This window comes from Formica exsecta, unplaced genomic scaffold (assembly GCF_003651465.1).
Source record: "Formica exsecta isolate Colony F162 unplaced genomic scaffold, ASM365146v1 scaffold272, whole genome shotgun sequence".
NCBI lineage: Eukaryota > Metazoa > Arthropoda > Insecta > Hymenoptera > Formicidae > Formica > Formica exsecta.
This window is the reverse complement of record NW_021849984.1, coordinates 450,791-478,208: the sequence shown is the minus strand read 5'-3', so window position 1 is coordinate 478,208 and position 27,418 is coordinate 450,791. Positions and strand designations below refer to the sequence as shown.

Sequence of the window (27,418 nt, the reverse complement as noted above, 5' to 3'; positions counted from 1 at the left end):
GGGGGGGGGAACCCACTGCGTCCACGTATATACTTTACAACGCGAAGCGAGGTCTACCCTACAATTCTTGTGTGGGTGGAAACGTGTATGCATGGACGCAGTGGATTCCGCCCCTCCTATGGGGGAAAAAGCGCGAAATCGTTCATACATATATTTTTCCACATATATATTAGTCATTTATGCCTTTCAATACTCAAAATAATGTTGTTCAGGGTTGTTGGGACAGTCTCCCTTCATCGACATATTTACCGCCTTTTTTTTTTAGCCGTTATACTGGTTTCCCCCTTTAATAAAAATAATAGTTTTTTATACGGTTAATTTTTATGGTTATAGCTGGAAACATGTTAGTATATTTTCTAAACGTCTGAACAATTCAATTAGTTACAGTCATAAAACTTTAAATTGATTAAGATGACACCTAATTTTTCTAGATTACTACTCTACACTACCTACAGTTCCAGCTTATACAGGAGATATGGAAACAATGGAATTCACCGAAATTTGTATGACTCTCAAAGTAAAAATTTTTCCTTTTGTTTGTTCCTATTATTTTTTTCTTCTTTTGTGTTTATAATATATGATGTTCTTTTATTTATCTATTGCATTCATTTATTCATCTATTTGTTATGCAAAAATTTGTTTGCATTTATTGGTAAAGATTATTTATTTTACTTCAAATTGGATTCCTGAAACCTGAAAATTAAATTTTAAGTAAAATTTAAATTAATAAAAACCACTGATTGTTACATACACTGATTGTGTGTGGTTTTACTGTCCGTTTAATTAGCAAATTATATGTGCGCGCGTCGTAATTATCATCTTATTACAGAAATCCATAAATCAGTACAGAGGTTGAATAAATGGATATAATTTAACCAAACACTAACCAATGAAAGCATTTAACAATTAATCTCGATAACACGCGCTTGTCGATTATAAAATTTGTCCCGTCGTGTTTCATTTCAATGCATACAATCATATATGTGTGGGATCAAGGTAATCAAGATCAAAATATACGAAGGAAACTATCGAATTTATTTTATGATGAAAATATATATAAGAAATCTTTGGCTTAAGGCTTTGGCTTCCTTACGTTTACGCGTCACTACCTGTTTTTTGTTTCTCACCCTTTGATCCTTAAAGCGGCGTGTACAATAGAAATTTTAAGCCCTAAGCCTTAAGAAATTGACCAATCACAGTCAAGTATGAGGAGAATACTCTTACACGTCATTATACTTGAAATTTCTCTCTCTCTCTCTCTCTCTCTCTCTCTCTGCTGTTAATTTTATTTTTGTTGATCCTAAAAAGCGCACAAGCAAATTTACAAATAAACGCGATAAAAAAATTTTTGTCTCTAGGAAAGTAATATTATCAATGCACTTCATGCTCGCCTTTTCGGATCAACATATTTTTATACTTACAAGTTTTTAATCTTTTTCTTTTTTCTTTATTTCTACCGCTCGTATAAGATAGATAAACTCATTATCACGTATTATTTTGGCACACACAAGTTCATCAAGAAGTTTTGCTTATTTTTATACTTAGATAAAATTGTACTCAAAATTGCGAGAAAATTAAGCGACAATGACATCATATTTGTACGATAATGTTCTTTAACAGATAAATGTACGACACACAATAAAACTTTTTGATATTAAAATTGCGAAATCGATTGCGACGCACGGATAAATTCGAAACTGCTCATCGAGATGCAAATTTTTACGCAAATACATTCAAGCGCTTCGTTTCTTCGATGAATCTACGAGTGTTTGGTTAAAACGAATTATTTTCCCCAGCCGTTTTTTAATAACAGTTGATGTAGGGTATGGATGATGACTATTAACTTGTTAATAGTTCGTACAATACAGAATACATTAACATCACAAATGTATCAACCAAAAATTAGCAGGAATTTATCAAAGTATTTCGACTACTCAAGGAAAATCTTTAAATTAAACAATTGCACATTATATATGTTATTACCTTTAGAAACTAATAACAATGACGATAAAAAAATAATAAGACAAGTAGTATTTATTTAATACTATTTAATTTAAACGATTTAGTCAAATATATAAATATAGACAACGCGTATAAACAAAGCCAAGCTTTTCTGATTGTTTAATCGCAAAACATTGTTGACTCCGTTTGAACCATTAATATATTTTTAATTTATTTTTGCCATAATTGCACAGAGACACTAAACATCTATTATTTTTTTTAAATAATCATTTTTGATCTTTCTGGTTTAGAGACAGAGTTTAATATTATAATAATTGATGATTCTTCTGTGAGCAATATACTAGAACTAATTCAATGACTTGTGTATCTCGCTGAATCTATCGAAATTGAATTTTTAATAAAGCGTATGGTAATGCTTGTGTGGCACACATTTTAAGGATTAATACCTGCATTTCTAGTTTTCGAGAAGGAAATTTGGGTCGTAAACATATGTGTACTTGAAAAACCTGTATATACAGATATATACGTGCCGTAAAAAATGGCATTTAAAAGGCGCTTATGCAGATTAGATGGCCTTAAGTGTTGATTCGTATTACACGACATAACATGACATGACACGACAAAATATTCTTTTATTAACATTAATTCATATTGAATCTGCAACGACTCATAAAGATAGATATGTTCATACTTGCAAAAGATTATTTTGTCGTGTTGTATATGTGAATCAATCTTTAGATATTTTTTAGACGTTCAATCTGTATAATTGTGATCTTTAAAAATCTAATACAAATTTTTATGTCATTTGAGTCTAAATATTATTATCGTTTTTTATATAACTTTATATAATAATAATATAAACAGATGGCAAGAAATCAGTAGAAAATTGAAAATATATATACAATACCTATAGAAATATTGCTTACCGATAAAACTGATCCATTGTAATATCCAAAGAGTCAGAAGAAGTTTGCCGATCATCTCACGTCTCTGGACAATCCCGGAAACCTCTTTAAAAGTCCATCATTATTATGGACAGTTAGAAATCCATCGTGCCACGGTAGATCGCATCAGGATGATACGAAGACATCAAGTTTGCTTTCTGTTTGCGTTCTTACTGAATTCGGCGAAAAGATCAGCAAGGAACAACTAAATGCTCTATCTCTTTCGCGGGAAAAAGATCCCGATAAATCCTTGTTTTCCTCACAATCTGGGTAATTTTCTCTTTTTCTTACGAGGTCAATTTTTTATTCGCCTTTTCTAATACATTGATATTAAGAGATCGCCCCATTGATAAGAACTCTTTCGAAAGTTTGCGTGATAGTTTTCCGATAACCGTGCAATTAATGTAACAAGATCAAATCGCAAAATGGGAACAATTTCCTCATCCTGTTTATCTTCCTCTTTCTTGCGGTTAAAAGAAATTAAAATAGAAATAGGAAAAGCTACGTCGCGTTGTACATTCGTCGAGTATACTCGATCAGACGTCCGCTTTCTCCGCCACGAAAGAGCCTCGGATCCCGAATTCGTCGCTTGCGCAAACTCGTTCTTATTACTAACGTCCTGACATATTTGCGACACAGGTACGCGATCACTCGTGACCGAACAACCAGGTTTCACGTTCTCCTGCCGTATGTCGGGTCAGCCGAAACGCGCGCCAATCTCGAGGTCGAGCGAAAAAAGTTAATCGATTTTGCACATTAATGATCCTTGGACGCTCTTTTTTTTTTTTTTTAGCGAAATCACCGTGCCTGAAATCGATTTCTCGAAACGGCATAAACTCGCGATGCAATTTTTCACGGTGCGATGAAACCCGATGCGCGCCTCGCGCGCGCCGGAACAGAAACGAGGAGAGAGAGAGCGGAGCCGTATGCGGAGTTGTTCGCGAGCAAGGCCTGCAGGAGCATGAGAGTTGCTGCCTCGTGGCCTACTATAACAGAACTGACTCCTACCGTAGTATTACACCGTCTCTTTACCTGTACCATGAGCAGAGAACGGTGTTAAAGCGCTGTGTCTTGCGACGACGATCGGTCGGTCAATTGGTTGGTTCCTCCACTTCGCGGATTCTCCTCCACTTTGCGAACGCGATAACGCAACCATGGAACCGTATTTGGGAGTAACCAGATAGGGTGCTCCCATTCTCTCCCGCTCTCTCTCTCTCTCTCTCTCTCTCTCTCTCTCTCTCTCTCTCTCTCTCTCTCTTTCTCTCGTTTACGATGTCCGTCTCTCTCAGTGTATTCACGGTAATTCCATTTTACTGCACGGCGTACTTGACACCCAAACACCCACGATCGGACCGGTTCGAGACCACACGATAGAAACTTCACGCCCGCTCCAGCAACGTACAACGTAATCGGCTCCGCCGGACTTTACTGTAATCTGGAGGGATGATCACACACATATGATCACTTTAGTCCGGCAAATTAAAGCTAAAAAGCAAGGAGGTGGTGCACTCCTCGCTCATTTTGCCTGCCTTGCTTGATGTTCGCGCGTATATACACGCGGAAATTAACGACGCGACGTCCGCGTCCGCGAAAAATATTTGCGTATCCCGCGCGGTGATTATATCGCAAATGCGCGGGGATTTTTTCGCGCGATGAATTATTCTCACACCTCGCGAATTGCGGATGGTATCTTGCTGCGTCATGGGTGGGAACGGACTATGGAACAACGGGAATTGCTCGAGTATAAGAGGATCCGTCTCTGAGAAAGATTGGCATTCGATGCTCGTAAAATGTTTATCGTTAATAATAATAATAGCGCAAAAGAGCAATAAAAGATCATTGATGAATAGGATAGCAACGTTAAGAGTTTTCTACGTTCAGTAGACAGACGGATCTGATATTTCCTTGACATAATATCTCTGAATGTGCGTGCGATTCTTTTGAATTCTTCGTACTAGAATTTATCAGATACGACAGACACATACACAGGCCTCTCACATAAACCTATTCGACATTGTTACTTATACATTATATCCATCAAACAACGTCACAAGAGATTTTATCTATTTAGATAATTATGCTGGAGAGCAAACTTCATAAAATCAATTTTATTCCTGCAACTTATTTCTATTGCAAGCCATTGATATATATAACAAATGATGTTGCAATAATTATAAATTGCTTAAAGGATGTTTTGATTAACCATCTATTATTTCGATAAACGTTTATGCATACATTATGTCCAGTAACAGTTCGCTAATTAATTATATATCATTATTATATAAATATTTCAGATTGCATATAAATATATAATTCATTCTTATAAATGAGAAAATTTTTTCTGTCTTTTTTGAAGCCTTTTAGAGTAATACTTTCACTATACGTTATATTAATACTCACCGAATTATTGACCTTTTCCAATGATAAATGGGAAGTGAAAACTTACTTTGCGTCAAAAATTACTGATCCTTTTCGACGTAAACCTCGTCTAGGTACTAGTCTAGTCGGACTGGCGGCGGAGTACCAGTGACGTCATCGCCCTTTCGTTTTATCGCGAGTTACGGTCGCGAGCTTGAGGAAGGTCAGGGCTACTCTCTCTCTCTCTCTCTTTCTCTGTCGGCCCCCGAACGTCCCGATTCCGCCGATGTATGTGCCTTGACCATGCATGGCTGTATCTCGGTGGTGACCACGCGGAGGCTCCGTACACGCGAGAGGCCGCGCGCGTGTGCACGCGCACGGCTCAGCACGTGGTGTACGTACACCTAAGTACATAAGTATAGCCATAACCGCCAACTTCGTGAATGGAGGAGCGGCGAACGATCAATGCCCCTTTACGTTTATCTACCGCTTTTATGTGCGTCCCGCTTGCTGTTCTGCAGTCGGGTTCTGGCGACATAACATAAAGATGCGCTGGAAAGTACAGAAAAAGACCGAGAAGAGAAGAATGATATTTCTTGAAAAGATTTCTGTTTTAAGAATGCGGACTCATACACAATGCTCGACATAGTTTTACAATTAGTTGAAGTGATATACATATAATGTCGAACTGTTCAGATTAACAATGCAGCAATCATCAATCAATCAGATTTATCATTAATTATAGAAATATAATGGCGTCTACAATAAGATTTTAAGCCCTAAGCCTTAAGAAATTGACCAATCACAGTCAAGTATGAGGAGAATACTCGCGTGTGATTAGGCAATTTCTTAAGGCTTAGGGCTTAAAATCTTATTGTAGACGCCATTTAAAAGAGTGGAGGCACTTTCTCTCTCTCTCTTTCTCTTTCTTTCACTCAGCAATCTCAGCATCCATAACATTACATATGTATATCAGCCGTTCTTAGGTCGAATCGTGCGACGAGATTTATCTCCGGCCATGGTAAAAAATAATTCAAGATCGCGATTACGTCTTGGCTTTGATAAATATTATAAAATAGCGCATACTATTCAGTCATCCTCATTCTTGCTCGCGCGCTTGCTTTATCTTCTTTATATGTATTTTTTTCTCCTGATCTCGCATTAATTGATCCTCGATGATTTATATAAACAGAAATAATTACAATCAGATTTTTACCTGCCGCTCTCGATCTCGAACAACTTTATTTACAATCGCGATTTAATTATTCATAGCATCAATCACACGAACGAACGTTGCTTACACTATTACGAGAGTCTCGAATGAGCACTGTTTCTTCAGGTATGCTACTAATTTACATGTTCGCGGTGAGAGAGATTTTTCCCGTTACATCATGCGGTGTGATTTATACCACGCGAAACGCACTACTCGGCTTCTCTTTCTTTCTTTCTTTCTCACTCTCATTTTTCCCCATTTCCTTAATTATAGTCGCCGATTGCAATAGTAAATATCACTATCTTGAAGTAATCTATTATTGCTCACTGACAACCGTCATGTCTCCCTGGTCGATCGTTTCGTATTTTTATGCCGAGCTCGTTGATCTAATTTCCTTAGCAAGAAACGTCGATATTGATTGCGCTTGCACGCTGCAGTCCTTAGTTGTGATTCATGTGCCGCTCTTTGCTTCTGTTAAAAATTCTATCATTCATTTAATAGCATATTTATTTCACTTTTAATATATTTATATCGACTCTTTTAATATATTTATATAGGCACATTCCTCAGTCATATTTTAATTACATTATTTAACTACATCTTTTAGGTATAATTTAATTACATTATATAATAAAACAAGTAATGATAATAAAATAAAATAAAATAAAATATAAATTTTTTTAATTTAATGAAAATTATTTTTGTGACGTGTAAATCATATTTTAGATATACGGCCTACAATTAATCGGACTGACGTCTGTCGCCTATCGCCTATCTACAGTTCGGAATTGATATCGGCGCGAAATCATTACTGTCCGCGAACTATATTGGCTGTAATTTGCGTAACGATAACAATCGGCTTTAAGTGGAACAATAGGCTGCCGTGACGGTAATTAGTGCCACGTAGTGTCTGGCGTGATGACAATTGTGGCGGCAGCAATGAGTAAATAGTAACATTAATAATGGCCGTCGATAGCGCAATATTCGCGGCAGTCTGAAATAATTCTACGTTATATCCAGCCGGCTTTCATATATTCGAATAAACGAAGATGTACGATGATTACTCGGAAATGGCCATGACGTGTTGCGTGGATTAACCCGCGCCAAAGCATACCACAAATACAGATACCAACGATAATAATTCTTTATTGCTCCTCGATATCTGCATTGATCATATGAAGACAGCAATTTTTAGATATTAATAGTAGTCCAGTATTTTATCATTATATAGTAAAATTCTGACAGCTATGCTATCTTAAATATATTACAAAAAAAATTATTAAAAACATACTGTGGGAAATTAAAAACACATTTAAAAGAAAAAAAATATAGCGAAGATGCTTATGATGAATTAGAAAAAGAATTACAGTTTGTCATAAATGCTTCCACCATTTGACGCAAAATAATTCAAAATCGATTAGATCTTGACACAAATGTCACGCGAGCGTTCCGCAAAACATTATTACGGAAGATGAGAGAAAAAAAGATGCAGCAGACGAAAAGGACAGAAGAATCGGTGGTAGTCTCGTTTCGTGAGACAACAACGGGTCAGCATCTTTCTTTCTCGCATAGACAGCAGTATACGCGAGACGAAACGTTCCGACTCGACGACGCACAGTCGACGTTTATTGGAATATTTATGGCGGCCGACAGTACGCGCGGGACGAATTTTTATCGATCCGTTGTGTTTGCCGCGCCGTCGATGCCGGGTTCGGGTTTCGATCTCTTCGGTGGAAATCGCGATATTTATTCATAAGCTCCGGTTAGAGCGCGCGCATCGCGCGCATAATAAAGCTCGCGGATTGCCCGACCGGCTGACGCTCCTCCACCTTCTGAGAGCCGCAAATCTGAATTTCGCAGGAATACAACTTGAGGAAAAATAAGTTTCGAGACAGAAAATATTTAAGATTCGCAATAGTTTACATATCTGGCTAGGTACTTTTTCCTTCAAATTGCTTCCATTTCCATAATCTGCGATTAAAACATGGTATTAAATATATATAAATTTGTCGTTTTAATTTTATTTCAACTTCAAATATTAACAGTGATTTATATCTGAAAACAAATATATATTTTTTTATATATTTACTTTGATATATCTGATAGTTTCATAAAAATTTTTATCGGAATATTTCTAATTTTATCGGAAAGTATATTTGTATGCCTAACAATCTTTCTATGCGTAGTATATCCATTATATGTGATTGAATATGTCACATACATTGTATTTATCATACGGTTTAATCATATCCGGTGTACTTAAGAGAACTCCAATTCTCCTGCATGATGTTTTCAAGTTTCTCTCAAACGTTATAATTTCACCGACCACATGATGGTCTCCTGATTCGACATCATGATTCCCATCACGTTTTTCCGCCGTTCCTGTCCTTTTCTCTCTTTGGCCTTTTGTTTTCCCTGTTGGGCAAGCGGTTCGGTAACGCCTACAAACCTATTCCCGAGTGCTCCTGCCGTGGGTGTTATTAAAAATTAGGGAGCGGATTCGAGGCGTTGGTTGCAAGTCACCCGGCCTGAGTGAGGCGCGCTTATGTAATTAAAAAATTACAGGGCCGGCAACGGCTCATTATTTTTCCATCGAGGAAGCGGGATAGAGGGACACCGGGGAACGAAAACGAAAATTCCCGGATAGGATCATTCATAGCCCCGGTAGCACTACGTGGCGCCATGCCATTCGATTTTTATGGCTATCCTTTCACCTGCTTTGTTCTCCATTTCGAAATTATTTTCCCGATACGCTCTCATCCGATTTCTTTTATTTTTACATTTATTTTTTTGAGGATATTAATTTGTTTTCTTTTTTAAGGCCTTATGAATATGTAATTATTTATAACGAATTATGTCAAGTAGTCTTAAGTACACAAAAAGTCATGTAAATATGGCAGAAGGTTAAAAAAATGGAGTGAAGTTTGTGGAGGAAAGAGAGAGAGGGGGCGGGAGAGTGAGGGAGGGAGAGAGAGAGGGAGAGAGAGAGAGAGAGAGAGGGAGAGGAAGAGAGAGAGAGAGAGAGGGAGAGACAAATATGAAGAATATTTTAAAAAATGAAAAAAATAAAAGAATTGTAGATATACATATACAAGAAAGTTATATAATATAAAATATATAAAAAATATGATTACCAAGCAAGTAAAGTAAAGAATTTTAATTATTTACTTTGCGTCCGAGGACAATATATTTGATTGAGTTGAATATTAATATTTTTATCGTAAGAAAAGAAAGAGAAATACATTAAAATAAACCAATATTATATAATATTCTTATTGTGTAATAAATATGATACAATAAATATAGAATGTGTTGTGTGTACTGAAATTTGCGAATCAAAATAATATAGCAGGAAAAGTGTTGAAAAATTAAGTAATAAAACTACGTATTTGCGATTGTTTATTCCCAGCAATAATTTTTGAGATATAAAAAAATTTAAAGCTGATTAATCACAGGAAACGTTTGTTTAAATAATCGACCGTTCGTGAATCGTGCGTGTGTCATTAAAATTATCGCACGCACGAATAAGCGATAGACTGAATGTATTCTATGATTGATCAGCTTTAAATTCTTATATTTCAAAAATTATTGCTTGGAATAAAAAAATTACAAATACTTTTATGACTTAATTTTTCGAGAATTTTTTTGGCCATAGTATTTTGATTCGTGAATTTCAGGATATTCTGTATAAAGATAAACGATCTATTGAATCTACTTTCTTCTGCATCATAAAAACTGCACGAACTTTCTTGGTTACTTTCGATATGTTATATTTTTATAAGATAAATAAAAAGAATTTTTATGATAGTAAAGAAATTCAAAGTTGAACATGTCGAAGAGGAAAGAAAGCGAAAATGCGATTGTCGATAGTGGTAAAATATTTTAAGTTTATTAAGAGAGAGCGGATAAGAAACTTGGAAAGGTTCATTTGTGTATGGGAGGTTGAGCTGCATGTATTTTGCATTCGACGCTTCTTGGTTGGAGGCAACGCGATATATCCGACCACACTGAATAAAACTCACTCGAGAACATGAGGCTATACACTATTATAGTTTATATCTTCGACCCGCGCGAGCAGGATTACTACCCGCGGTAACTATACATATGCGCTTATAAACTATTATTATCTTACGGTCGACGCACGTTTATGCACTATGTCGCAGTTAGCCTGATCGATGCTTTACATTGTTCTGACAAGGAAGAATGCTCGAACAAAATGCGTTCGAGTTACTAAACTTTATAGAATAATATCGAACATCGCGTTGCGTGATAGAATCTTATTAATATATCGAATAAAAATATCTTGAACAAGAGATACAAGAACTTACAGAAATATCATTTTTTTATTATGTTAATATGCGATTTATAATTATGAAATATTTTTTATCTAGCTATATTTATATTAACAAATAATTAATAATATTGGCTTACTTATATCTCATCAGAAATTATATTTTAGAAGAATATAGTGAATCGTTAATGAAAATCAATTAACAAAGATTGCTGATAAATATTTTTTGTTAACACTATTTTCCCTCCGTTTTCTTTTTCCCTGCATGAAATAAGAGTTTGTGACTTAAACAATAAATAAGTAAAATGTATGTCGATAGCATGTATGCATAATTAATTGTATTCATGTATACCGCGTCATAATGATAAACAAATCACATGCAATTTGTCAAGACACTAAACACCTTTGCTCTATTAAGAGTTTGAATAAGACCAATACAAAACGTCGAGAGAGAAATCAAGCGACGCGGTAGCTCCGCGACGCCAAGTATATCATTAACAAGAAATGTTTATTTCCCTTCAAAGTTTGTCGGTCTAATTTTTTAACATTCTATATATTTGGATGTAGCCTTAGAAGAATTTGATTTTAATCACCGTGCTCTCTGCCACGGATGAAAATCAGTATCTCGTCGAGTATTAACGGAGTCATTCTCTGCGATCGAGCGCTCGAATTATAGAACCCGTTTACCAAGAAGGGACATACCTTCTTTTTATCTTCCGTCAGCCGAATAGTAATCGCGGGCCTATCCGGTTCCCATAGTTTCGTGCTTAGGTACTTTTTCGAACGAGACGGTTATAATCATTAAGGCTTGGCGTAAACGCAACACACGAGGAGTCGTCCTCGTTCCACCGACGTGACTTCGAGGTTCCTTACCACGGTCTCGATTCTCGCGTGGTAAGACACGTTTCAGCGCCGTTCTCTCGGTCCTCTCGGGGCCACTCTCTAATTGCGACTAATTTCGTTAATTACCGTAGAGGCACCGCGTAGGGAGACCACTAATTCGGGGGTCCAACATTGTGTCTAGACCTTAAACAACATTCGCGTATCCCGCCGACCGAATCGTCGGCTTCCTCTGTTCTTCCACCTATGCGGCTTCAAACCAATTAGACGGTACCATCGCATCCCCGACATTTTTGCATCTCCCTACGAATTGAACTACGAATTAGATCGTTTCCGTTACTTCTTTGTTAATGTGCGTTTGATTAGGCATTAGTAGAAACGAGCACGTTTTACTATTTTTACGTTTTTCATGAAATATTAATGACTGATTTGAAAATACTAAACTAGAAAGTTGGAAGCATAACATATAGAAAATTATATTTTATGTTTTTTAATGAGTAATTATTAAACTTGATTTTTTTATCAAAATGTTTGCTAATTTTTATCTTTATAAAATTTGATTTTATTATTATTACAATTTACCATTTACGATATTAAAATGCTTCTTAATCCCATTTTTTAATGATCTTAACGAACGATGTTTAATAAAATTTATCTCGCGATAGAGAGATAATACAGGATCAAAATTTTGATAGTACTGTTGTTTTTTATGTAATCAATAATTTTAAATACTATGAAAAACTTAGAATAACTGAAAGGTGACTAAACATTTCGATGATATAATATAATGCAACAATTGTACGTTCGGTTAAATAGATAAAGAATCGAAGGTATTTTTTGTATTGAGTGAAAAAAGGACTTAAAAGAAACCTTGAAATTTGTAAATGATATTAGTAAGAGGGTTCTACTCCCTAAAAAAACATAGGAAACTTGGAATTCTCAGGGATTTCTTTTGTATTTGCAAAAACTAAGGAATTTTCCTGGGATTTTATTGGGATTCGGAAAATTTTTTTAAAAATTCTCTGTTAATTTTGCTCTGATATTGTAACCAATTGGCAATCCGTCGATAAGCCAAATTGTAAATTATGTGTTTAAAATATATTACAAATATATATCCGTCTCTCGTAATTTTTAGTGATAAAAAAATGAAAATAATATGCAAGTGAAAAATGTTTATTTTACGAAAGTTATTCGGTTTTTTTTAGTACATTTGCAAATCTAGCATTTGAAACTCGAGTGACTTTGTGTTTTTCCTTCGTATGAGTGAAAAGCGTAAGAAAACGCATACTAATAAATAATTTTATTTTAAAAAATTGCACAAAAAATCTTCAAAATATTCTCTTTACCTGGAATTTTGAATTCAAAATATCTGAAAGAAAGATCAGGGATTTTTTTTTACAAAATTTTTAAATAGACATACTGAGTAAGACAATTACACACACAGTCCTGCATGATTTTGCGGTTTGGGAAAAACGAGTAATTTTCTATAGCTTTTTGTGCTTTGAATCCAAATCTGCAAGGCAAAATGGTCTCTCACGTCAAGTTTTTGAGAAAAACGGGGTTGAAACCTGCAATAAAAACGCGTTTTTTACCGTTTCTGAAAATTTGTAATAGTCGAACCCGATGTGTAAGAGACTTCAGACAGGGCTCAATAAAAAAAAAAAATGTTTTTAGTGCGATTAAGCATTTTTAATCTCATGTATTGAATCTATGATTAAAATTTTTACTTTTTGCAACAGTTTTACAATCGGACTGCATGGGGCAATCGTTCTCTACTTAATAGAATACAACTACACCTTGCTACGAATTTTCAAAAATGGTAAAAAGTCCGTTTTTTGGGGGGTGTCAATCTCGTTTTTCTCGAAAACCTGACGTAATAAGCCATTTTGCCTTGCGAATTTGGATTTAGCGCACAAAAAACTATAGGAAACTATACTGGTTTTTTCTAGATCGCAGAAAAAATATAAAATTATGCAGACCTGTGTTATCTAACAGAACGTAATGGAAGATTATATTAAATACTGCAATCAAATTATATTCCGTCCAGCGAGAGAATAATCACGGTCTACGCATAGGCGGGCAAAGTGGAAAAAGCATGGCGCGCTACTCGGTACCGTATATGTAAGTACGGCACGCTCGGGCCCAATTATAATTTCAATGTGATATAAAAAATCGAAATCGTTGTAATATATTTAAATTACACAGCTGAATGTTTATGATTTACGAGATAATTAATAATAATAACCTATTTGTATTAGAGATCGTTCATATTGTGTAGAATTTTAGATTTTTCACTTTGTGAACACTTTACTGGCAGAAAACAAAAAAAAATGAAAGAAAGCAGTACGGCGGTATGAAGACCAATTGGCAATCCGTCGATAAGCCAAATTGTAAATTATGTGTTTAAAATATATTACAAATATATATCCGTCTCTCGTAATTTTTAGTGATAAAAAAATGAAAATAATATGCAAGTGAAAAATGTTTATTTTACGAAAGTTATTCGGTTTTTTTTAGTACATTTGCAAATCTAGCATTTGAAACTCGAGTGACTTTGTGTTTTTCCTTCGTATGAGTGAAAAGCGTAAGAAAACGCATACTAATAAATAATTTTATTTTAAAAAATTGCACAAAAAATCTTCAAAATATTCTCTTTACCTGGAATTTTGAATTCAAAATATCTGAAAGAAAGATATTTTTTTTTTTTTTACAAAATTTTTAAATAGACATACTGAGTAAGACAATTACACACACAGTCCTGCATGATTTTGCGGTTTGGGAAAAACGAGTAATTTTCTATAGCTTTTTGTGCTTTGAATCCAAATCTGCAAGGCAAAATGGTCTCTCACGTCAAGTTTTAAAAAAAAACGGGGTTGAAACCTGCAATAAAAACGCGTTTTTTACCGTTTCTGAAAATTTGTAATAGTCGAACCCGATGTGTAAGAGACTTCAGACAGGGCTCAATAAAAAAAAAAAATGTTTTTAGTGCGATTAAGCATTTTTAATCTCATGTATTGAATCTATGATTAAAATTTTTACTTTTTGCAACAGTTTTACAATCGGACTGCATGGGGCAATCGTTCTCTACTTAATAGAATACAACTACACCTTGCTACGAATTTTCAAAAATGGTAAAAAGTCCGTTTTTTGGGGGGTGTCAATCTCGTTTTTCTCGAAAACCTGACGTAATAAGCCATTTTGCCTTGCGAATTTGGATTTAGCGCACAAAAAACTATAGGAAACTATACTGGTTTTTTCTAGATCGCAGAAAAAATATAAAATTATGCAGACCTGTGTTATCTAACAGAACGTAATGGAAGATTATATTAAATACTGCAATCAAATTATATTCCGTCCAGCGAGAGAATAATCACGGTCTACGCATAGGCGGGCAAAGTGGAAAAAGCATGGCGCGCTACTCGGTACCGTATATGTAAGTACGGCACGCTCGGTTATTTTAAAAAATTGCACAAAAAATCTTCAAAATATTCTCTTTACCTGGAATTTTGAATTCAAAATATCTGAAAGAAAGATCAGGGATTTTTTTTTACAAAATTTTTAAATAGACATACTGAGTAAGACAATTACACACACAGTCCTGCATGATTTTGCGGTTTGGGAAAAACGAGTAATTTTCTATAGCTTTTTGTGCTTTGAATCCAAATCTGCAAGGCAAAATGGTCTCTCACGTCAAGTTTTTGAGAAAAACGGGGTTGAAACCTGCAATAAAAACGCGTTTTTTACCGTTTCTGAAAATTTGTAATAGTCGAACCCGATGTGTAAGAGACTTCAGACAGGGCTCAATAAAAAAAAAAAATGTTTTTAGTGCGATTAAGCATTTTTAATCTCATGTATTGAATCTATGATTAAAATTTTTACTTTTTGCAACAGTTTTACAATCGGACTGCATGGGACAATCGTTCTCTACTTAATAGAATGCAACTACACCTTGCTACGAATTTTCAAAAATGGTAAAAAGTCCGTTTTTTGGGGGGTGTCAATCTCGTTTTTCTCGAAAACCTGACGTAATAAGCCATTTTGCCTTGCGGATTTGGATTTAGCGCACAAAAAACTATAGGAAACTATACTGGTTTTTTCTAGATCGCAGAAAAAATATAAAATTATGCAGACCTGTGTTATCTAACAGAACGTAATGGAAGATTATATTAAATACTGCAATCAAATTATATTCCGTCCAGCGAGAGAATAATCACGGTCTACGCATAGGCGGGCAAAGTGGAAAAAGCATGGCGCGCTACTCGGTACCGTATATGTAAGTACGGCACGCTCGGGCCCAATTATAATTTCAATGTGATATAAAAAATCGAAATCGTTGTAATATATTTAAATTACACAGCTGAATGTTTATGATTTACGAGATAATTAATAATAATAACCTATTTGTATTAGAGATCGTTCATATTGTGTAGAATTTTAGATTTTTCACTTTGTGAACACTTTACTGGCAGAAAACAAAAAAAAATGAAAGAAAGCAGTACGGCGGTATGAAGGGGGGGGGGGGCTTTCTAGGCGTTCCATGGGCGGAGATATGCCCAAAACTGAGTTTTTGTCCGAACCGTGATTGTTCTCTCGCTGAAAGGAATATAATTTGGTCGATGCCCATAATGTTTAAAATGGCCGCATGTGTCGACGGCCGAAATTACGCAAAGAGGAGCTGGCATGAAAACTGACAGCTCCTCATCGTCGACATCTAAGAAGGGTGCATTTCGTAGAGGCGCCTGGCTGTCTAATAGAAATCTGATTTTCCTTCGATTCAAAAGTTACGATGTAGACGAGATAGAGTCCAATCCGAGTCTCTCGCTGTTCCCCTTTATAACTTTCCTTATATCTTCCTTTGTCGCGCCGATCTCGACGTCACCCTCCTCGCTAGAGGTCTTTTCCGAAGAGTTCGCCTTCACGTGGCAAACATGGTCCGCGCGTCGCGTGCCGCGTGCAATGGCGGGAAACATCGGTCGGTCGAGTCGAGAGTGTGCCCTTCGAGTTCTTGAGGGAGTCGAATAGCTCGTCCATCAGAGGGGCATGCACACGCGACGCTCGCCGGGGGTGAGCCATGTGTACGCACGTGAACCAAACAATTTCCCATCATACCTGTCCTTGGGGGTCCCGGCGAGGGTGAGGTCAGGTTTCGACCTGCTAAACGAGTATAGTATCCTAATAGAATTATGTTAATTTTTTTTCAATACACATCTATCTGTTACAACAGATAATCGATGCTATTATGGAAAGAGAAAGTATGTTTTATAATATGTCATAATAATGAATAATTTCATAGAAAGCCCTAAAAAATTAGGATAATTGTGAAAAATTAGAATAGTTTTAAAATACATAATAAAAAATTTGAATAAGAAAATGTGTAATCTGATTCATTATAATTATAAACAAAATTATAAATTGATTTCTTTAATTATTTCCAGGGTAAACAATTAGACAGGTGTAAAAAATTCACTTAAAAATTTACTACGAATATTCAAGTGTGAAATATATGGTAAATGTTCAGATTAACTTACACCTCACGGATCATTTTTATTCTAATCTATTATATTAATTTTATTTATTATATCTATTACATAAATATTATTTAGTAACAAAATGATATATATACATTATAAAATTTGGTAAAATGCACGTATTAAAAACTTTAATGTAAAAAAGATCATACACAGTATTAAACTTTGAAATTTTTTGAAGTATTAGAGAAATTCGATGAACATGTTGAAATAGATATAATATAGAATAGACAAAAATTTTTTGAGATAAAGATGTCGAACATTTGAAAACTAAACCGAGTCGCGGGAAGAGCTTGTTTCGGAGCTGGTTTTTGTAATGTAGTTTTTTCTCACTCTCATCAACGAGAAATCGTTGGCTATTGTGTCGCTGTTTAACTACTATCTTGTTTTTTGTTTATTTTTTTTTTTGTATTATAATATTTCTCATAATCTCAGAAAGGGAATTCAAGAAAATTGATTTTCAACTGGCTGAGAGATGATGAAGAAATGAAGCCAAGAAGGGAGAGGGTTGCAAGGTTCGTTCAGAGTTTGACGATCACAGTGTATGTTCAGACTGCTTCGGCAATCGTCCGTTAATTGACGGTTGACATTTAGCAGTCACAATGGATGGATTATCAAAAATAGATAAAAGATTTTTAAAAAGAATTGAAAAGAATTTTCAACTACTGTCTCTCACGCGTGCGAAGGGTTTCGGAAAATGTGTTCGGAATACTGAGCCAGAAACTTCAGCTTTACAATCGAAGGCTGAAGTTAAAACCAGAAAATGCAGATAAAATCATTTTGACTACGTACATTTTGTACAATTATCTCCGAGACTACAGTATTAATGTACAAGATCATGCGCATGATCGTAGCTCTGACACTGACAAAATTTTGACAAAATTTTGACAAAAGTTTGGCAAAATTTTTTATCACAGAACATGGCCGTGTTGAATGGCAAGACACAATAAATTAAAAACTATTTCATAAAACTTCATACAAAACTCATAAAACGCTCATAAACCTTCATATTTTTAATTAATTTTTCTTGGTCCATCTTCTCCTGCATCCGTTTTTTGTTGTTTACTGATTCACATTGGCCGCGTTCAGCAGAGAAAGCGCTCAGTTATCGTCTTGTCAACACTTGACGTTGATTCGTTGGTTCTAAAAGTAAGAACCAATCACATTCGATTGCTACTAAGCGGTTTTCTCTGCTGAACGCGGCCATTGACAGACAAGCATCGATACGTCCCGTTGACAAAATATGCCGTTCAATGCGGACATTTACAGTGTTATTTAAAATGCATTGTTCAAAGTTTTGTTGCACCGATGCCGGTACGTTAGAGTCCGTTGCCGTATATTAGTCTGAATCGACCTTAAATTGGAGGGACGAGCCTTTTCAGATACATTATTTTACTGAATCTTTTGTTTTTTTCTTCTTTTTTTATAATCTTTTTTTTCTGCATATTTGACATACATCCTCTTATGTGTGCATGTGTGTGTGAGCTATGTAATATTTACGATAGTTTTAGTTTGTATTAACAATTTAAGAAGACTTAAAAATTAAAAATCGAAAAGAATAATTTTAGCTATTCGTGATTTAAAATATAACGCAAATAATAAATTTGTATTAAGGAATGATTTTATAATAAAAAACGAGTATAATATTATATATTATATAAAAAAGAGAGAATTTTATTTTATTATATGTTTAATTATGTTTGCGGAACACTATAAAAAGGCACACCTGTAGATATATATAGAAGTGTCACGAATGTCCGGATCGCACAAGAAGAAGAAGATATGTTAAATTGTTATATACATTATTATATACAATTGTTATATAACAAAAGATCGAGAACAAATAAAACAGCACACTCATTTGTGACAAATAAAGGGTTTTTCTTGGATAAGTTATGTTCTAAGGGTCTTCGTTTCCAAGATATACGATGTTAAAATTTTTTTTAACATTCCGAAAAAAAGAGAAACCCTTATTTTCTACGAATACGCTGTTTCATTTGTTTCCAATCTTTTTGTTACACTCTGTATGTTTTTATGACAATTTAGTTTGTTGGTAATATCTTTTAATTATTATTATCTAGTAATTATTGCATCATATTAATAATCTTTGCATAATAGTCAATACAGGGGACAGATATGAATTTGATATAAGATAGCAAAAAACACAGATAAATTCTTTTTCCCTACTCTCTCTCTCGCCAATCTCTCAAAAAAGGATAATCAAGGATTTTTCTTTTCGACAATGGCCTTTCAAATATTCTATTCTTTTGACTATTCTTACAAATAATAAAAAGATTTGTGTGTCTACCTGTTTTAGAAGAAGTCGAAATTTCCATCGAATCGCTCGAATGGTAAACTCTCATTGGTTTAAACAAGAACCAGTCAGAAACCTACAATCAATTTTAAACATAGCTTTCTTAAACCCAGAGAAAACGTCGAAGTTTATTACCTATAGTTTTAGTGCAAAACGTGCTTCAAGAATAGGAAACCAGTAAAAAAAGGAGGAATAAAGAAAATGGTCAAAATTCTTGATGAATTTCTATAGACAGAGCACTTATATAATTGAAAGTTTTTGTAATGTGTTAATAGCCTATATTGTTATGATAAATATTTATTTATTAAAACGAGTTCTGTGAATGTGAATCTGAATTCGTCGTAATTAGAAACCACTGAGACGCTCGTATACGCTGATAATGAAATTTTATTGGTATGTAATACAAATATATAATATGTAGTGATATTATGTAGTGGCATGCATTGCAACCGTTGTGTACATTGATCAATTCGATAGGCACAATAATTTTTTATGGCATCGGAGCATGCGGAAATCGTTCGAATGGTGCAAATAACAAGTTAATATAATTTAATAGTTCAAACAGTTATATATAAGTTATATATAAGTAACAGTTATTAAATAAACAGTTCTTGGCGGTTGTTTCAACGTAATATTCTATAATCAATCGAAAAAATGCACAAAAATCTCCAACTGATGACATACCTTATATTTTCTAGAAAATTATTTGCGCTATCTTTGGTTTCCACAATCCTTTTTTTCTATATAGATTGGTGAACATTTCCTTTTTTCTTTGTTTTATAGTTGCATTATGGTCTTTATCATGGAAGACATAGTCTCGCAAAATCAGAAAAATCTATGTATGCTTTGTAATATATCTATTTTTCTATTTTCTTAAAGCTTTTTTGCGAAATTTCTCGAAATTTCTTAACGTACACGTGTAAATTATCACTATGAGTATCACTCGCAAACATGTAAGGATGGAATGTAATGGCTTTTTACCCAGGTTTCTCGCAATTATCGAATATCCAAGGTAGAATGATCTAACGGAATTTGATGTTTCATTTTTTACGAAAAAATGATTCAGTTGTCTATTTCATTTTAGAATTTCTGTAAAACTCCTCTATTTTCGCACACACACTGCAGCCGTGTTGAATTCATCACATATAAATGTATGTTTTTGTAACACTTATTAAGATTTCTGGTTTCTTATTAGCATCATAATGAATTATGATGTCAGAAGCGAGAAATCTTGAATTTTGTTAAGTTTTTTTTGCGATTCCTCGTGTTCAATAATATAGATTTGTAAAATACGCCGAAAACTCTCTTTTTTGTTATCTTGCATTAATAAGTGATTGTATAATTCATCTGCATTTCTGTCCTACATATTCAGCGAAAATGAGCCTTACAACAATTGACCATGATTTACAGCTATTTATTAATTCACGACTTAATTGCATTCAAGGAAACTTATTTATTTCGATATATTTCGATAAAAAAAAGTCATATCTCGCTTCTGATATCACAATTGAATATGACGCCAATAAGATAACAGAAACTTTAATAAAAGTTAGAAGATACATTTAAAGTGGTGATTTTTTATTTATTAATCAATTCGTCATATGTATGAGACAAAAGCAAATTTCAATTAAGCAGATTTCAACCAAGCAAACGAATGTATAAATGATTATTTTTGCTTAAAACATGAATAAGAGAGAGATTATTTTTACTTAAAATATCTCCAGTATAAGTGAACGAGCGTGAAAAAATATTAACTTTTACTTATATTTAAATAATTGTTTATATGAAATTATTTAATAATGGTTTTTTTATTAACATTCGCTGATATTTTCTCATGATTTTTGGTATTTCTTCGCTTGACTGAAATCAATCAATTTTATATGCAAAATTTAATTTTAATAAAGTTGTGAAGATATAATTGTTAATATTTTTGTGAACAAGAGTGTCACGATTATACTTTCGAGCAAAAATGTTTTTTTAAATTAACTCAATATATAAGTATTTTACTAGAGTTATACGATGGTGTCATATATATATAAGCATTTTACTATGCGACGGTATTATATATATTTAAATTAACGTTAGTATTCTAATTAATAAATGATTGATGATTTGATTGCTGAGCTTAAATATCTATAAAGTTGTTTTTTACATTAAATCAAGAAGTACAGGCTCTTTTAAATTAAAAAATTATAATTAAATGGCAAGTAAAGAGCCAACGGAAATTAAAGCTTAACTTTATTCAAATTTCGGCATTAATCGTACAGAAAATAATTACGAACGTTTCAGTCTTTTCTTTGCGCCATCTTCAGCGTAATACAAATAAATTAGAAAAGCATAATCCTAAACAATGTAGATAATCAAAAATGTAGCGCAATTGTCATATAACGGTCGGAAATATTTCAGAGTGGAAATTTAATCGGTAACGGAAAAAAAAAATATATATATAAACCTTAAAATATTAAGCAGTTAGTTGGACATCACCATAAGTCAGGTCTGTCCGCGCTACATTTTTATTTGGCTATCTACATTGTTTAGGATTACGTTTTTTTAATTTATTTGTAGTATGCTGAAAATGGTCCAAAGAAAAGACTGAAACGTTCGTAATTATTTTCTGTACGATTAATGCTGAAATTTGCATAAAGTATGCGCTTAACTTCCGCGCTGGTTCTTACTTACCATTTAACTGTAATTATGGTTGTTTTTTTTAGTAATATGTAAATTATATCATTTTTTATAAATAAGTAATTAAAAATTAAATGCAAAACAAAATAATTTGAGAAAAACTGATAAATAAATACAGATAAAATTCATCTAATTTCTGATTTAAAATATGCATATATACGTTAAGAATAAAAATTATTAGAAAAATCTTAATAATTTTTTTAAAATAGCATTTTTTGCATAATTAAACGTCCAACACACATACAAAGTATTCAACTTACATTTAATGGAATTGTTAACATTAATTTAATTGTATGCTGCAGCGATTTGTCTTAATCCTTATTGAAGAAACTCTGCATAATTCGTCTGTTCGCTTGTTTCTTATCTTTCAGGTTGTTTCTTATTATTATAAGTAACTAGCATCTCATTGTCAATAAGTAGTAGTTTGGTAGTTTCTAAAATAGCGTAACCTTCTTTCTGATCTTTTATTGATAAAATTTTCAGCTTTATTACATGCAGTCATTGCTAAGAAAAAACGTTGTTTAAAAATTGCACTTGAACGAATTCACCGTTTTAAAATAGTATTTCATTACATTTTCTTGCTTATTGCCTTTTTTGTCAATGATAGATCATAGTCCCTTTTACCACATCAATCGTGCACAGCTTAATTTCTTTATGGTAGATAGAGAGAGAGATTTATTTTTCGGATTAGAGAATTGTGGCAATTTGTTATTATTTATAATATTAATATTGTTGTTAATATTATTATTATTACTATCTTTTAATATTTTTCGATTCTTTCTCACTCACAATGTAGATGCAGCGCCAATAATATATGTAGTATGATGTTTATAGGGAATTAGAATAGCAGGATTTTTCAAGTTATAATATCAATTTTAATATGACTTTGATCATATACATTTAATAACACAATCTTGTATAAAGTTTATGATATGATGTATACGCTACACACATTTACTCATTTTAAAAGATATTTCAAGTGAAAATAATCATCGGGCAAATATCCTAACATTATGCGTAACAACATGTATCTGATATAGTGGAAGAAAGCGCAGAAGCATCCAATCTAATGTCGAGAATTCTTGATGCTCAGTACAAAACATTTTATGAAGTTTTTGCACATGTTGTGTTTCATGATATAAATCGGAAACTTAAGGCAAACTTTTCATCACTATTTAGAAAAAAACACGCAATCAGCACAAGTTTTGATATTCGAGGACGCACAAACACTTTTCACGATTGTTAACCCCGTATTTGACGTCTCGTCGGAAGGAAATCGGCGAAAGGAAAGAAGGACAAGAAGGAAAAGGAAGGCCGGATGAATTCTTTTGGTCTCGCGACGTAGCCGTGCCGGTGTCATCGACGTCTCCCGCACGTCGCTCGGAAATCCTGGATCTCACGGATCGAGCCGTACGGCAGACGATACGTCCGGACGCGTAAGTGGAGGCAGAGCGAGTGAGATGGAGAAAGCATCGGGGCTACTCCGGGCGCGAAGAGGAAAGTTTACCGGAAAGATATCCGGGAAGTCGCGCAGGGGCCGGCAGAGGATAGAGCCAGCGACGCGCGCGCGAGATCGCGCCTTTTCTCCCTCTCTATCACTCTCTCTCCCCCACTATCGGATACCACCGGCGACGTCCTCGTTCTCGGCTTCTGCGCTCTATTCGCGTTCAGACGGCGCTTCATGGTTTTCCAGACGAGCGCGATATACTCGATCGTGATAGCAATCTGGTGTGGTGGTGGTGGTGGTGATAGTGATGGTGGTGGTGCAAAGGTGGCGGTAGTGGTGGCGGTTGCTTGGTGGTGGCACAACGTGATCCGAGAGTTGGCGCAGCTGCTTCTCCCCACCAGACTTCCAGACCCACCAGACGCAGCATCCAGAACACAGCCTAGCAAACCACGCCTTGCTGATCGTGGTTGGTCAGGCCACTTCACCCTTCTTGTGACCTCCTGCCGCGCAATTCTCGTTTCGTGTTTCAGAGTAGGGAGAAGCGTGGCAGCGGCACGGCATACAGTGGAGATGGTTGATGGTCGGTGGTGGGAAATGGTCTGAGTTGAGCACACTTCGCCTACCCTGCTTGGAGAGGGGCGGAAGCAGTCGGCCGCGGAGGGGCGGGGAAACCCACAGTTCGGCAGCGCGACCCGACGTGGGCACTTCGCTCTGTCCGGCCTTTCCTTCATTAAAATATTATTCTGTGCGTGTAGAGAGAGGAGAGAGCCCGCGGAGCCCCGGCGAGAGCCCTCGCTACCCATAATCGCGCTACGAGCGGACGTCACTCTCGCCACCCCCTCGTCGGCTTTGCACGCACGTTTGCGCTCACCGAGGGGCTGCTTTTTCGGGAAAATGTAACGTGTTGGTGTCTTTTGTTTTCGTCGAAAATAAGGGATGGAAAGAGCAAGAGAAAGACAAGCAGCGAGACAGAAAGAGCATCTCATTATCACTGGAAGCAAGGATATAAGAGAAAATGATAAACTATATCCTCATCTTCGAGACAAATATCCATTAAGTTAAGAACGACGAAGAAAAGAGAAGAAGAAAGACTTTTAGTCAAATATAAACACAGGAACAGTGGCTGTAGACAGTGGCATAGAAACAATGTTGATACATTGAATGTGTCTTCATTCGGTGTGTGGATTGATTGGTGCCGGAAGAAACTAAGTTTTAGGGACCAAGGAGTCGCCGATACCAGGGTGCATATTTTTTTCTCCACGCGTGTATCGAATATACATATATATTGAGTAATCTCTCACAGAGAGACTATTCCATACAAAGAGCAGTGAGAGAGATTGTCTTGATTGTTTGATGAATCCTGACATCCGATCCATAGATTGTCCAATATGCTGTGACGTACGTCAGTCGATGCTACGAAACGTCAGGGAGGTTTATCGGTGCTCGAATAATGAACTCACTCGTTGGCTCACGGACGACCCTCGAAGACTGTGTGTTGTGTGTGCTTCAATATCGTTCCTCTCTACGTTCCTATCGCGCTTCCTCCGTCCGTGGTTCCTTGATTTACGCAAAATAGTGGAAACTCGATTGAAAGTGGAAAGTGCTGGACGCTGTTTATATCGACTACGTTCCTTACAAAGTCGAAAACAAAAGATCGTGTGCTTTAAGAGTACAGTGAGAATCTAAGGGGGCGAGTTCGACTGCAGGCTAAAAGGGAAATTGCGAGCTGTCGGGATATGAACCCAGGTATGTGTCGTTGTCTTCTCACCATGCTGCCATCGCCGAATGTCATCTTGATTATCGTGGATGGAGGTGTTGTCTTTATACGTCGTTTTGCACTAGCGTTTTGTTGATCGTTATTCAGTGAGTGGAGATCGTCGTGCGATATCGTGATAGCGTGTTTCCAAGAGTGCTGAAACGTTCCTTCTTCGTGATAATCGCAAAATCTCATGATATAGTGAATACGCTAAACGTCAGCGTATATATAATTCTCGTTGCTTCTCAGATTATTGCTTAAAGTGTGAATGGCACATCCTTTCGTTTCATAACATCGAAATGTCGGATCATAACAAAGATAAATTGATAAATTGCGCTGCTATTAAGAATACAAACTACAAGGACACCACAAAATTATTTAACAAATCACAAGTACATATCTGTAAAAGCCTTTTCGCCAACTTCTAAGTTCGTTGAATGAACGGTAGTCGTATTTCAGGTTCCTCCAACCCTCCTGTGAGTCAAATCTTGGCTTTATGTTGTATGATATATGTGTCAAAATGATTGTGATTTTAACAAGAGAAACAGAGACGAAGAAAGGAGGAAAAAATGAAAAAAATTTGCAACTGCGAATCCACATAATAAATACCAAACTGGATTTAAATCAGTGATGTGAGATCGATCCATGTGCTAATTCTCATGTATTAACTAGTTCTTCAAATTCGTCAACATTGAATTTCCGATCTAAGAACACGCACAATCTGTTACCACGCTTGTCTATGAATCATGCCGCGTAAGAAATCACTTTCTCTTCTTCCATGTGACTTTAGTGTGTACCGTTCGCTCGAATAAAGACATTCGACGTATTGAAACAGGCGTTGGAAGTGTTCCTAATTATGGTTCCTGCTTAACATTATACTAGCTAGCGCGTGAAAGGAGTAGTGTGTAAAAAAGGCATCTTTTTCTTTATTGTATCCTACTTAAAGCGTTGTAATTGACCACGCTATTATTTTCACGCCAAAATTCTCAACACGTTACAAGTAGTAGGCTTTCGCTAAGAATTTAGGAATCTCTTGTCGACTTTCGTTTCACAATCGAATATTACGATTTCTTCTCCGATCTGCCGATCGACGTCAATGCTAACCAACTTCAATTACATTCCGTTCAAGGAGATTTATCTTAGATATTAATCACATTGGCATATAGCAATCGATTACTTCGCAAAGATAAATGATATAAAAAATCATTTAATCGTGACAGGTGTCATCGAAATTCTTAGAGAGAGCGGAGACTGTTACAGCGCAGTTATTAAAATTTAAAAATGTTGTCATACATGTTGAAAAATGTATTAACAATTCTCAGTGTTGTCATTTCTCTTTGACATTTCAAAGTCTTATGACGTAATACACGATTTCCGTAACATAGGAGTATTATTCATTAATACTATAGGATCGCACAATTTGCATGCGAAAACGTCAAATTCTTTGCCAACATATGGGAAGAGAGCATACGCATCCGACAAGATTTTGCGGTCAACAAAATTTGTGCGATGAGAGTTTGCGATGAAAACGTGCGCGACACAGAGGATTTCGATGCGTGCGTAGAGATAAAGGGAACCGGTATTAGGGATCGCGTCCGCAGGCACGATACACCGGCCGTTAAAAAGCACGATATTTATTTAGATATCGCGTTTTTTTCTCACTGTCCTTCTCTTATTTTCGGAGAAGCGTGTTTAGATTTGCTGAAAATGTCAACGATATGAACAACATCTGGTTGACACATCAATTGTCAAACGCGCCTGGCCGCGCCATGCGACATTTACTTCTTACGCAGACGATCTGTCATAGCAAATTCATAAAATCAAAGATCTAAAATCTAAAATCTTAGATAAAATCATAAGCAATATAACCTTACAAATAAATAAAATTTTACACAAGAAGTTTTAATCAACGTTCAATAAATTCGAACCGCAGTATTTCAAACTTGAATCTTAATAAAATAGCAAAGTAAAGTTAAACAAGTGGCATTAAATGCGTACAAACAATAGCTATGAATATTTGTATTATGATGTAAATGAGAATTACCGAAATTGAATACTCTTTTTACTAGGCTTTAATTAC

At 35.2% G+C, this 27,418-nt stretch overlaps 1 protein-coding gene across 4 annotated transcripts in view; it reads left to right on the top strand.

Moving 5' to 3' along the window:
* LOC115237112 (zinc finger homeobox protein 4) overlaps window positions 1–27,418 on the top strand; it is a 457,729-nt gene that overhangs the window by 265,657 nt on the left and 164,654 nt on the right. The window contains exon 1 of one of the 4 annotated variants that reach the window (XM_029809967.1): window positions 24,172–25,328. The exons of the other annotated variants lie outside the window; for them this stretch is intronic. The gene's annotated coding sequence lies outside the window, so the exon portion shown is untranslated. Of the gene's footprint in view, window positions 1–24,171; window positions 25,329–27,418 lie in introns of those variants that run through there. 4 annotated transcript variants of the gene reach the window in all.